Source organism: Mus musculus, chromosome 6 (assembly GCF_000001635.26).
Source record: "Mus musculus strain C57BL/6J chromosome 6, GRCm38.p6 C57BL/6J".
Lineage (NCBI taxonomy): Eukaryota > Metazoa > Chordata > Mammalia > Rodentia > Muridae > Mus > Mus musculus.
Window position 1 is genome coordinate 118,130,219 of NC_000072.6, and position 13,207 is coordinate 118,143,425.

The window sequence follows — 13,207 nt, forward strand, 5'->3', positions numbered from 1 at the left end:
GGTTCCTTACAGTTCTGGAAGATTTGGAATTGATATAGAGAAAAACCACAGATGATTTAATTATGTTTGTCTGCCTAGAGAAAAACGGTAAATTTATAACACTACATGCTACCTTTCATGCTCCAGTCTGTGAGCTCTTCCAGTCTAATTCTAAAGTAGGATTATTAACTCTAGAAATAGAAGAGATTAAACTCAGGCAAGAAGAGGCAAGAAGTCCTCTGCCGCAAACAGAACTTCCACTCCAACCAAGCACTTCTGAGCAGGATAATGTGACACAACGGCCCCAGCTTACAGGAATGCTTTCTGCAGCACACTCAACCTGGGAAGCTGACCAGTAGGCCATCCTAGTTACTTGTCTTCGCAGTCACTAGGAAAACCTGGGTGTCTTCTCCAGAAAATTCTGCATCATATACTTTTTGTGATTTACATCACATTTGCATTAAAATATAGATAAAATTAAAACTCTTTATTACTATTAAGACTACAAAAAATGGGCTTAATTTCTCTAAGCCATGTGTTAATTTAGTAAACCAAACAAATGACTACTAAGTATCCTAAAATATTTAATTGACTGTCTTATGACATCTGATTGTCAATTTCATTTAAATGTTGGAGAAAATGGGAATACTTTAAAGTTTTAACAAACTAAAAGAAAATGAAAAGCTAAAACTAGTTCTGAGGATTTGCCATTCCTCAACAAATATAATATTTAATATAAGAACCACTTAAATGTCATTACTGAAAAAATTAATTGAGGGATATTTCTTAACTATTTAAATTACTACTATTCTACTTGTTAGGGAAAAGAAAGGTTACATTTGAAAAAGCAGAAACATAATTTTTCATAAGCTGTTATGTTAGTAAGTCAGGTATGATGGCACACACTTTTAATCCCAGTACTTGGGAGGCCAAGGCAGGTAGATCTCTGTGAGTTTAAGGGCAGCCTGATCTATCTAGTAAGTTCTGGAATAGCCAAGACTACATAGTGAGACCCTTCCTTGAAAAAAATAAGATCAAACCCAAAAACTGTTAATAAAGATTGACTTACTTGTTACAATATACTCAAATGGTTTTGAAGTATAACTTGATCATAAAGCAACATATGCCCTATGGACGACAGCCTTTTATTAGTAGGTCACCTTATAGTCTTTTCCTTTATATAGACAATATATTTTCTTCAATGACTTATAATTCATAATGGGTCACTTTACTTTTCAATGAAAAAGAAATAAACACCAACTGTAACAGTAAGTTTTACATTGTGGTTAAATGTATACGTATGTGTATATATATATGTGTGTGTGTGTATATGTATATATATAAATATAAAGATAAATACATATGTATGGGACCTCTAGGTATATAAAAGATAGTAATAATTGGCTTGTAATAAAAAAATCCTAAAAGATGCTAGTTTAAAATGCACTTTTCATATATTCTATACAATCCTTTCAGGATAGTGGTAGTATTAGTCTCATTTTATAGAAGAAGAATTGTTCAGAAATGAACAGATTTAAATATGGTTATATAACCACTAAGTAGATGCATTAAAACTAAGGTGCTCTCTCATTTTAATAAAAACATAGGTTTATAAATATCAGTGTGTTGCAGTGAATTTCCATTGATATGAAAGAAAAGCTGCTGTAATTAACATTTTAGAAAGTACTTGCATAACTCTGTGGTAGCTGTTTAAATCTTTACTTGCCTCATTTCTAACAGGAACTCTCCGATCACACACTACAAGACCAGATGATAACAGTTTGACGATCTAAAGAATCTTAGATGAGCTGGAGTGACAGTTCAGTGGTGGAGAATTTGCACGCATGCATGAAGTCCTAGGCTCAACACACACACACACACACACACCCTGCACTCATGTACATGCACACACAGCCCGCCCACATGCACACACCCCTTTCTGCTATTATATCTTGATTCCCTCTTCTGTGCACTGTGTATGCATTATTCCTATGATGTTCACTCACATCTCAGAGTTAATTCAACCAACCTCCTAAACACAGTGAAGTGCCTGAAGAGCTAAAGGAATACTGTGGTGACAGGAAAATGAGACACTAAAGGTATATAAGACAAAAAGGAAATATATTTAGAGTTAGTTGAAGGAATTTTTAAGAGGAATCAATTCCAACTCAAAACCAAGACTAAGACTTCATCCCAAGATGGAATAACAGGAACCAGGTTTACTTTTATGTTTGAAACAACTAAATCAGCTAGCCCCTGCAAACACTACAAAATAGAAACAACAGATTTCCAGATGTTGAACATCAGTAAATAAAGTATAGTGATCCTTGGAAGAATGAGAAACAAAATGATTACCCATCCTACTGAAACTGTTTCTGATATTCATGTATGTACGTATGTGTATGTATGTGTGTATGTACGAATGTGTGTGTGTGTGTATGTGTGTGTGTGTGTGTGGGTGTGTATGTATGTATGTATGTATAATTCAGGAGGGCAAGCCTAAGCAGAATCCAGAAGATTCCTTGAGTTGACAGGATGGACCCAACTGTTTAAAAAGACCAAGTCGGTAAGGGTTCAAAGCATACAACTCCAGAGACTTACAGAGGGCATCCTCTGGCTATTCAGCAGAGTACTTGCTCATCAGCGTGGGCTTATAAAGAAATAAGCCAAGGAAAAGACTATAAAAAACTAGAGGACACAAATTCAGCAATTATATAAGACCACAAATAGTATAAGCTCCTAGCAGACAGACTGAAAACTTTAACTTCATGGGGAATTGGTTATTCAAAAAAAGGCTTACCTCAGTAATGGGAAATTATTAACTATAAACATTCATTTATGTCCTGCCCAACAAATATTAAAAGCCAGGCATGGTGGTGCATGCCTTTAATCCCAGCACTCTGGAGGCAGAGGCAGGCGGATTTCTGAGTTCAAGGCCAGCCTGGTCTACAAAGTGAGTTCCACGACAGCCAGAGCTACACAGAGAAACCCTGTCTTGAAAAACCAAAAAATAAAAAATAAAATAATAATAATATTAAAAACAAATCTTGAAAGAAGTAAAAATTTCCATATAATACCATAATTTTTAAGAATATTTATAGGAATATAAAACATTTAGCATACAACAAAATACAATTCACAGTTTCTGACATTCACATAAAAATTATTCTATGTATGGTGGTGCACACTAGCAAAGCTAACACTTGGGTAGTAGAGAGAAGAAGATCAGGAGTTCAAGGCCAACCTCAGGGTTTGCAGCCCCATTGGGGGGAGCAACAGTGTCAACCAGATGGAGCTCCCGGGGACTGGACCACCTACCAAAGAGTATGCATGACTGTGTGCTTCTGTGTGTGTTAGTGTAGGTATCCCTAAGGAAATAGGTATGAAAGAGTATGCATGGCTGTGTGTGTCTGTGTGTGTTAGTGTAGGTATCCCTAAGGAAATAGGTATGAAAGAGCATGCATGACTGTGTCTCTGTGTGTGTCTGTGTGTGTTAGTGTAGGTATCCCTAAGGAAATAGGTATGAAAGAGCATGCATGGCTGTGTGTCTCTGTGTGTCTGTGTGTGTGTTAGTGTAGGTATCCCTAAGGAAATAGGTAAGAAAGAGTATGCATGGCTGTGTGTTTCTGTGTGTGTTAGTGTAGGTATCCCTAAGGAAATAGGCATCAGACTCCCTAGAACTAGAATTATGAACTGCCCAGTGTGGTGCTGAAACCAAATTCAAGTCCCCTGCTAGAGCGGGATGCAGTTTTAACAGCTTCTGGACTGCCGATTTTCTTCCAAGACATTATGATTCTTTTAATTAAGGGCAAAGTAGATACACATGTGTGCATGCACATGTACTCCTTTTTGTGGAACAGATTTAATAAAAAATGCATATACTCTTTCAGTAATCTATAATTCCACTTTTAGGATTTTTTTAACCATACAATTCTCAATATTAGTATATAATGCCACATGCACAAGACATGTTTATGTAATAGGAGAATAAAAATAAAAAGCAATTTAGGGCTGGAGTGATGACCCAGTGATTAAGAGTACTTGCTGTTCTTCCAGAGAACTTGGGTTCAACTCCTAGCACCCATATAGCAGCAGCTCCCAACTGTCTGTAACTCCAGTTCCAGGGGATCTGATGGTCTTTTCTGGCCTCCATGGGGCACTGGCATACATTCAGGCAAAATATCATACTCTTGAAATAATTTTAAAAATGAAATAGAAGCAATTTATTGAAAAACAAAGGATAGGGAGGATGGAACAAGCTACAGATATTTCTACAGGAGACGATTTAAGTGAAACACAGATGGTACCTATAAAGGGCATTCATATGTTACCAATTTCTTTTCTCAGTTCTTGTCTATATAAGTGGCTTCAGAGCTGGACAGCCAAAACCCCAATATCTGCTCTACATGGCAACTTCCTCCATCTCTGTGAGCTTTAGTTTCCTCATCTAAGTGGGGATGGCTATAGAATTTTCCTTGGAGGACTCTGCAACAGCCAAGGAACCCTGCCAAGCTTTAGTGCTCAGTATCCCTCAGGCATTGTTTTCTGATTTTTTTTTTTTCTATCAAGTTTTTCCTACATGACTTTTCAGTTTTAGCCTCTCTACTGGACATAATCCTAATACAAAATTCACACCTTCTTTCTCAAGCAGATTAGCAGTTTCATTTCTCATTTTACAATCCTTTGAAATGTCAGCTTCCTCATACACAAAATGCCTTTATGTAGAGAGGTCTTTATCTGGCCTCTAAACCAGAGGTAAGCCAACATTTTAGGTCAAAGAGTGTCACAGGCAGTCAACTCTGCCTTTGTAGCACAAAACTAGCCACAGACTATACAGAAATTACACAAAGAGCTGAGTTTCAACACTAAAATCTGAACTTCATATAATCTTCACATCATAGTATATTAATATTACCTTCCCACAGTATTAGAAATATAACCTCCCACTTGGGCCACAGGGCACTGTAGTCTAGGTAGCCAGACTACTAAGCTCTCCTGAGACTCAGTCTCTCTCTATGTTGCTCCAACTGAACTCCTGAACTCAAACGAATGTCCTGCCTCAGCCTCCTGGAAAGCTGGGCTACATTTGTACATTTCCACCCCAGCTCTACAAGAGAAAGGGTTGTTGCTCTAAAATATCATAAAGTAAGTGCATAGGATAAAAAAGACTAAATGTGAATTAAGGGTATACAGCGAAAGTCTCTCTCCTATCTCACTTCCCCTCCAATTTTGTGTATCGTTCCAAAATCTTTTGCCACAATTAAACATCTTAGCAAGATTGGCTTTCGTATACCCAACTCTGAACACAGTATTTCACTAACAGACAAATCCTTGAAACGGAACTGCTGCCTAAATTCCCTTCAATGTAATTAGTTTATGCAACTTGTCCCTTGCCCAGGATAAGCTTCCAATACACCTTTACCTACTTTCTACTTTCCAACTGCTCTTAGATCTGGAACGTCCCTCCAACTGTGTGAAGCCTTGCCTTCAAGTCTGTGGTGCTATTGGGAGGAACAAAACCATCAGCACTACTTAGGGAACAGCAGAAGGAAGCTAGGTGACTGGGAGTGTGCTCTTGGGGTGGGGGATACTGAAGTTTGGGCCTTCCTCACTCTCTTTGGTTTTTTTGGACCCAAAGCAAGCCATATATTCCTGCCACCATGTTGACTATATTGCCACAGACCCAAAACAACAGGGCCAAGTGACCACAAACTGAAACTTCAACAACAATAACAACAAAAAACCCTTTCCCTTTTATTTTAGGTCTTTTGTTCCAATACTAGAAAGCTGACTGACACATTAAAGTTTATTAAAGACTTAAAAATTCAGGCTGGGCATGGTGGCACACACCTTTAACCTTAACACTCAAGGAAGGTAGAGGCAGGTAGATCTCTTGAGTTTAAGGCCAGTCTAGTCTCAACGGTTCCAATTTGTCTACAACTTGGAACTAAGAAATAAGTTTTACTGCTTTGAACTCCATATTTTTTCTAAATTTTTCATTTTGATACAGTATATTCTGTATTCTGTATACTCTACTGAATGTGGGTCAAATGATTTGAGTTAGAAATAAGGTTACAAATTCAAAATAGTCCTATGGGCATTTTTTGTTGTTTGATTTATTTTCTGGGACAGAATCTCCTAATGTATCCATGGTTGGCCTAGAATCACAATTGTCAATTCAGTCATCAATAGAGTGCTGGGATTGCACACACGAATGACCATAGCCTGCTCCCACGGACACTTTAGAACACTACACTGCTGTCATACAATGTCTAAAAAACTGATTTCTATTCATTTATGAATAAACAAAACATTAGCTTTGGAAGCTTATAAAATTATATAAATTTTCTCCATAGTGTAAAATGTTTATTAGGATGTATCTAAGGATGTATCTTCAACAATATTAAGAGTTTTGGTGTATCAATTCACTCATAAACTTCTACACTTCTGCTTTTAGAAATATTATTTCCTTGATACATATTAGGCATCTTCTGTGTGTTGCTAGGAGAGTGGAATCCAGGAGCTGCTAGCACAGGTACCTTTCCACATGCTCTCTAAAAGGTCATACTTTCAGATCATCTCTGCCCACAGAGGAGGAAACCAGAAATTGGAAAGGGAAAGGTTGACCTATGCTTGCCAGTATCCTGTCCTGTTCCCTGATGTCTATCTCTGTCTCTGTAGGTGTGTATGTGTTTATTGGCTGTTCCAGACCTGTGTCTTAGGTATTCTTTGTTACGTTCTGTGTTTCAATATTCCAAAACTAAGTGATTTTGTGTGTGTGTGTGTGTGTGTGTTCGTTCAGTGGGCAAAGCACCTTTCCAAACTTGAGAGTACTAATGTTTAAAACTCAACTTCTTGTATTTGTGCAAATGACATGCTGGCTTCCTACAGATATTTAGTGATTATTGTTCTGTTATTTAAATAACAATACTAATATAAAAAAATCCACATCTGGAACTAACCTTATAATTCAGCTTTACACTTACAGCTAGTACTTGTGGAGTGACAGTGACTATGTCTTGAGCTCTCGATTTTTCTAACCCATCTTTAGTGCTGTCCTTTGGTGCTTCATTTCTCCTACCAGCTACCACACTTCCCCTTAACAACCACTAACTTGAGCAACATGGTTACCTAACTGTTATCAAACTGAACAGTCATATCGTGGCCTGCTCTAACTGACTTGAGGGTAAAAGACAGTTAAATGAAATGAGTCTTTGAGAAGATGGTCACTTGTGCCAATACAAAGTGCAAATAGTAGCTTAATGACTATACATGTGTTTGAGACAGGGTCTCAGGGTATATATTCTTGGCTGGCCTGGAACTCACAGAGATACACTGTCCTCTGCCTCCTGCGTGCTGGGATGAAAGGTGTGCACCACCATGCCTTAACTCATATTTTTAAAACCAACCTTCACTTCTGTATTAGTTAAGATAATCTTTTAAAAAAGAAAGAGTCCACGTTAGTTAGGATGTAATTTTTTTCCTATTGTAGGTCTCAGCCATTTTACATCTGACAGAAATGTATTCACATACTAAGACATTCACAAGAATGTTATAACACCCCTAAAACCTAAAACAAATAATACACAAATCTGGAAGCACACATTCATGAACAGAAGAACAATCACATCACAGAATGGCACATTACACTATAAGAAAGAATTATCAACACCATACCATGATATGAATGATATCATATCAAAAAACACGAACAGTGACTTCCACAGCAATATTCTGAGAATACTATATATTAACTCCATTAACATGAAGCTTAAAATAGTCCAAACTAATGGCTGATGAAAGAAGTCAGAACTCTTAATGGGGAAGCAGGGGTAACCTATTTGGAAGAAGCAGAGCACTATGGGAATGTTGTACAATTAAAATCTGATGTGTGTAGCAGCAGACAAGGTAAGAAGCATGTAATGATTCACAGACAGTTCATTTTCATGCATTTGTTGACGTTTTTTTATATTTTATACCACTACAAAAGGAGTGTAGATGGATAAACAGTAATTTCTTAATTATCTGAAACTAAAGCTGGTTGTTTAATATCAACACTTCTAAGCCTCATATACTGAAAACACAACACCCTTTTTATATTCTTTTAGTCACATAATTTAAAAAAGATAGTAGCAAATATTCCCGAATATTATGCCATAAAACACCTTTTTATTACTTCGGAAATCAGAGGTGCTTTTTTAAATGCACCTTTAAGAGATGGCATTAATCCCCAAGGTATTAAAGGCCCAGGGGCCTTCAGTGGCATGAACTGTCAGGACACTGCATGTACATTTCAAAAACAAGCTAAAGCACACCTTCAGATTTAATGAGGACTTAAGAAGAAAAGCGTTAGATTTGTAACCAAACTGTCATGCCGCCAATGTCATCATCACAAACACAAGTACCGCTGTGGTATTTGACAAATTACCCAGCCAGTTGCTCAGAAATGCAGGAATTTTCTAAACTATCTGGTCCTTCTGACAGTTCTCCGTTTTTGGTTTTTATCCAGGTTCCGGCGATCATCAATTCCTACTCCAAGAGCATCTTTTAAAGGGGAGCGTTTTGTCAGAGGCAGGAGGGCTGCTGCCAGTGGGCGCGTTCAACCCCACAGTAAAAAGTTTAGCCACTCAGCAGAGATGATGACGAGGAGGTTAAAAAAAAAACCTGACACGCAAACCAGCGGTCCCTGGCAGCAGCGGTCTCCAAAACGGGACCAGCCTCGGGAGGGCGCGTCAAGGAAGCGCCGCGCCCAGCGGCGTCCCGGAGGGCTCGTCCGAGGGGACCGGCCGCTGCCCAGAGGCGCGGCAGGACACGGCGGTACTCACCGCGCCCGCCGCTCAGCGTCGCCGCCTCTGGGGACCTGCACACCTGGCCAGCGCCCTGCGCGGGGCCGGCCCGGCGCGCCGCCGCGGAGCACCGCCACTTCCGGCGCGCGCGAGGAAATGAGGGAAATGAGGCTGGGTTGCTGTGGCGCGCCCGCCTCCGCGGTCAGGCCCCGCCCTCCACAGCCAGACTCCGCCCTCCAGGGCCAGACCCAGCCCACCGCAGCCGGGCTCCGCCCTCCACACTGCCAAGTCCCGCCCTCCAGGGCCAGGCCTTTCTCTTTCCAGCTAGGACACGCCTATTCCTCCCTCTTCTGTCCTGTGCCCTGCACAGAAAGCTCCACAGATGACAGTTGATTCATCTAAAAACAAACAAACAAACAACAACTGAGATGGGTGCTCAAGCCCTGTGGGATAAATAGCCTGGGAACATCATGCCTTAGAGACACTTAACTAGACACGCATGTGGCTAATCGTCACATAAGTGCTAACCTGGCAGAGCTGACTAGCGGGGAGGCTGAGGATAGCCAACATGCCTTCTGCTCAGGGAAGATCGGTACTGAACACTGAAGAGGTCCTTACGTGTTTTTACTTAAAATAAATAATTCCATTTGCTGCATGTAAAGTACCGTGTGTGTGTGTGTGTGTGTGTGTGTGTGTGTGTGTGTGTGTGTGAAGTCTAGCCTTTTCAGAAAAGCACACACTGGCAAAGTTGGAAAGAGACTGGATATGCAGTCAGCAAGCCTATCTTAGAAGTAGGTGATCCAGACCGTTAAAGTTTTCAGGATTTCCCTTGTGGCATTAGAGGAGAACATCTGGGCAGAAGATATCTCAACAACTGTCAGCCAATAGAGCCAGCTGTGGTCAGGAACAAAGTGTCTCCCTTGGACAGCTGCTTCTTTAGGACGCACCTTGAAGTCCCCTCAGACATCCATCTTCTCTAGTACAATCACAAAAGACAGTCCACGTGGGTTAGCTGCCTGCTGTCTACCAGCCACAGTCCTAAGTATGAGTGCAGGGAGGCAGGAGAATTCTCTCCTAGGAGACTTGGAACATGGGGACCTTTAGCAAATGGTTAAGTGCCCAGCACTGCTAAATTTCCAAGATAAGGCAAAAATTCTCTAATGTATTAATAAAGTAGATATAAATGGCACCTCACTGAAATCTTAGCGAGCCACGATGCCAGACTCCAGCTTTGGCACTGTTAGTCCAAGCCCACATCTACTGTGTGCCTACGTTACACTTGACATTTCATTAACAGTTTCTGAGAAGTCCCCAGAAGCCAGGTGTGACATCTGCCTATAGTCCTAGCACTCATGAGGCTGAGACAGAAAAATGATATTTTTCAGGCCTTCCTGGATTACTTAGTAAGTTCCAGGGCAGCCTGGGATATACATTGAGCCCTTATCTCAAACAAAAAGAAAGTCCACAGATGTAGGGACCTTTCGAATGTGCCCTCTAGACTCATGTTCAGCCATAGAGATGCTTGGATTTTCCTTAGGGACACTTTAAATAGGATGGGGACTATGGCGGAAAGAATGAGAGAGACCTCCCCTGCAGTTTCTGGCATCTCAGTACCAAACATGGGCTCTAACTGAACTTGTGAATGTAAAGTCTCCAAAAAGACAAATAAATGTCCCCAGTAACCAAATTCAAGCACACCCCACTTTTTAGAACCCTGCAACCCATCTACTTCAGGCATTTCGTTTTTTTCTTTCTTTTCTAGCCTCACAGATGCTGGGCTAGATCACACTTCAGGCAGAGCCTACTTTTTATGTGGTGCATACACTGGGCAGTGGGCATGTCTCCCAGCTCTTCATCTGAACCTTTGAATTCTTCCCAAACCTACAGTTTGGCTCTTCAGTTCCCAGAGAGAAAATGAAAAGGCAGAAGATAGTCTAGGTTGTGCTTGTTGTCATTTGTCACCTTGACACAAACAGATCGTCAGCTGAAGACTTGCAGAAGATTGGCCTGATGAAGTGCTGATGCGGGACTGCCCAGGCTACTGTGAGTGGCACCACCCCTGGACAAGCGGTTTGGGTTGTATAAGACTGTACATTGAGAAAGCATGGAAATCAAGGGAGTAAGCCGCTTTCTCTGCAGCTCCAGTCTCAGTTCCTGTATCCACGTTCCTAGCTGAGTTACTTCTCTGACTTAGTGATGATGGCCTTTGATGTGGAAGTGAAAGTCAGGCAAACGCTGTCCTCTCTGAGTGGATTTTGGTCAGTGTTTTACCACAGCAACAGAAGGGAGCCACTGCAAGGGTGTTATGTAGCAATTTCCTTCAAGATAAAACCTTCCACCTTGGAGCCAGGCTCCAAGACACAGGTTTTGCAGGTGAAACATTCCATTCTGCAGTTAAGCTCAGGAAACAACTAGAAACCATCACAAAGTTCCTGATACTGACCAGACAAACCACCTACCTACCTCTCTTCTGAAGCAAATATAATCAGTAAGGATTGCTAAAAGACACTCTCAGGCCGTCTAAACTGCCTGGAAGAGATTGTTTGAGCTATCTAGACATGATCATCTCCAACGTGTGGATCTGCCTTCAAGTTGTCCAGGTCTTATAAGCTGTTACCCATGATGCAGTAGGCTTTTGGTGATGCAGCTATCTCAGAGTCCTTTTTGCTCCTATAAGTAACTCCAATAAAACTCATTGGTTTTCCATGTTGGACTTTGGCAGTATCTTTACTACTCTGATCTGTCGTCAGTTCCCTATCTGGAGCAAGTAGACATTTGTTCAGGTCTCCCCAAGAGGAATGCCACACACCGCCATGATAGGATTGGCTCTTTCCCTTAGGATAATTTCCTCCCAATCACAGTCTCTTCTACTTCTCAGACCTACGAATACACACACACAGACATGCATGTACACATGTGTATAGACATGCACACACAATTACATGCACGTTGTCTTAGTTAGGGCTTTTATTTATGTGGAAGGACTCCATGACCACGGCAACTCTTATGAGGAAGCATTTAATTGGGGCTGGCTTACAGTTCAGAGGTTTAGTCCATTGTCATCATGGCGGGAATCATGGTGACATGCAGGCAGACTGATGCAGGAGAGATAGCTGAGAGGTTTACAGCAGGATCAGCAAGTAGCAGAAAGAAAGTGAGACGCTTGGCCTGGCTTGAGCATCTGAGACCTCAAAGCCCACCCCCAATGACACTCTTCCCTCAACAAAGCCACATCTACTCTAAAAAGGCCATACCTCCACTCCCTACGGTCCATTTTCATTCAATCCATCACATTCCACTCCCTGGCAACTATAGGCTTGTAGCTATATCATGATGAAAAAATGCATTTAGTCCAACTTCAAAAGTCCCCAGAGTCTATAGCAGTCTTAAACTTGTTTAAAAGTCCCAAGTCTCTTCAGAGACTCATGGCAATCTCTTAACTATTATCCCTACAAAGTAATAATAGAAGAGTAGATCACATACTTCCAACATACAGTAGCACAGGATTTATATTACTATTCCAAAACAGAGGAAAGGGAACACAGTGAAGAAATACTGGACCAAAGCAGGATCAGAAACCATCAGGGCAAACTCCAAATTCTGCCTCTTCGTGTCTGATGTCAAAGCACTCTTCAGATCTCCTACTCCTTTCAGCTTTGTTGACTGCCATACATTTCTTTCTCTTGGGCTGCTTCCGCTCCCTGTTAGCAGCGATCCTTGGCAGCTATCCCACAAGTCTGGTATTTGGGAGCTCCAAAGTAATCCTGACTTCACCTGCATAGCTTCACACAATGGCTTCTCTGGGCTTCCATACAGGATGCCCCTGACATATTCCTGGCCTCAGTGGCTTTTCTTAGTTGGGGAGGGAGATTTCATAATCCCTTTCTTGTATCCTTGACTCTAAAGCCAGAACTGTATAGTTGAAGCTGCCTAGTTCTATTTCTTGCTGGGGCAGGATCATGGCCCCCTTATTCAAATACATTTTCACTAGGTTTCTGTTTTATATGGTTTCCTTCACTGCCTACGCCTGGCTGTCCTGGAATTTACTCTGTAGACCAGACTGGCCCTGAACTTAGAGATCTGCCTTCCATGTGCTAGAATTAAAGATGTGCACCACCATGCCTGGCCCTAAGCTTTTCTTTAATTCCTTTTTACCTGTCTTTAACTCCCTTTTATAGATTGGAATCTTAGCTGGGTGGGCTCTCGCTCTGAGGTCACCACTCCCTTTATTCCACTTGGTGTGAGGCTTTTCTTTAATCTGGTCACACTTCCTGGTGCTCATTTTCTCCTCCAACTGTACATTTTGTAGTTTTCCTTGCTCAGCTTGCTCCTTTTCGTCATAGATTTGCATAAGACTGGTCACTAATACCACAGGACACAGTCAAGGCTAGGCTGTTTTGAAATCTCCTCTACAAGTGCAGTTAATTCAAAATTCTTCAATT

At 41.0% G+C, this 13,207-nt stretch overlaps 1 protein-coding gene across 4 annotated transcripts in view; it reads right to left on the bottom strand.

The window, feature by feature from the left end:
- The window catches only part of Csgalnact2 (chondroitin sulfate N-acetylgalactosaminyltransferase 2), a 31,689-nt gene extending 22,767 nt beyond the window's left edge, over positions 1–8,922 (bottom strand). Inside the window, exon 1 of one of the 4 annotated variants that reach the window (NM_030165.3) lies at positions 8,805–8,922. The gene's annotated coding sequence lies outside the window, so the exon portion shown is untranslated. Of the gene's footprint in view, positions 1–1,048; positions 1,160–8,294; positions 8,387–8,407; positions 8,613–8,804 lie in introns of those variants that run through there. The other 3 variants (NM_001362149.1, XM_006506777.4, XM_006506778.4) reach the window with 3 other exon arrangements.
- Positions 8,923–13,207: the final 4,285 nt, after the last annotated feature.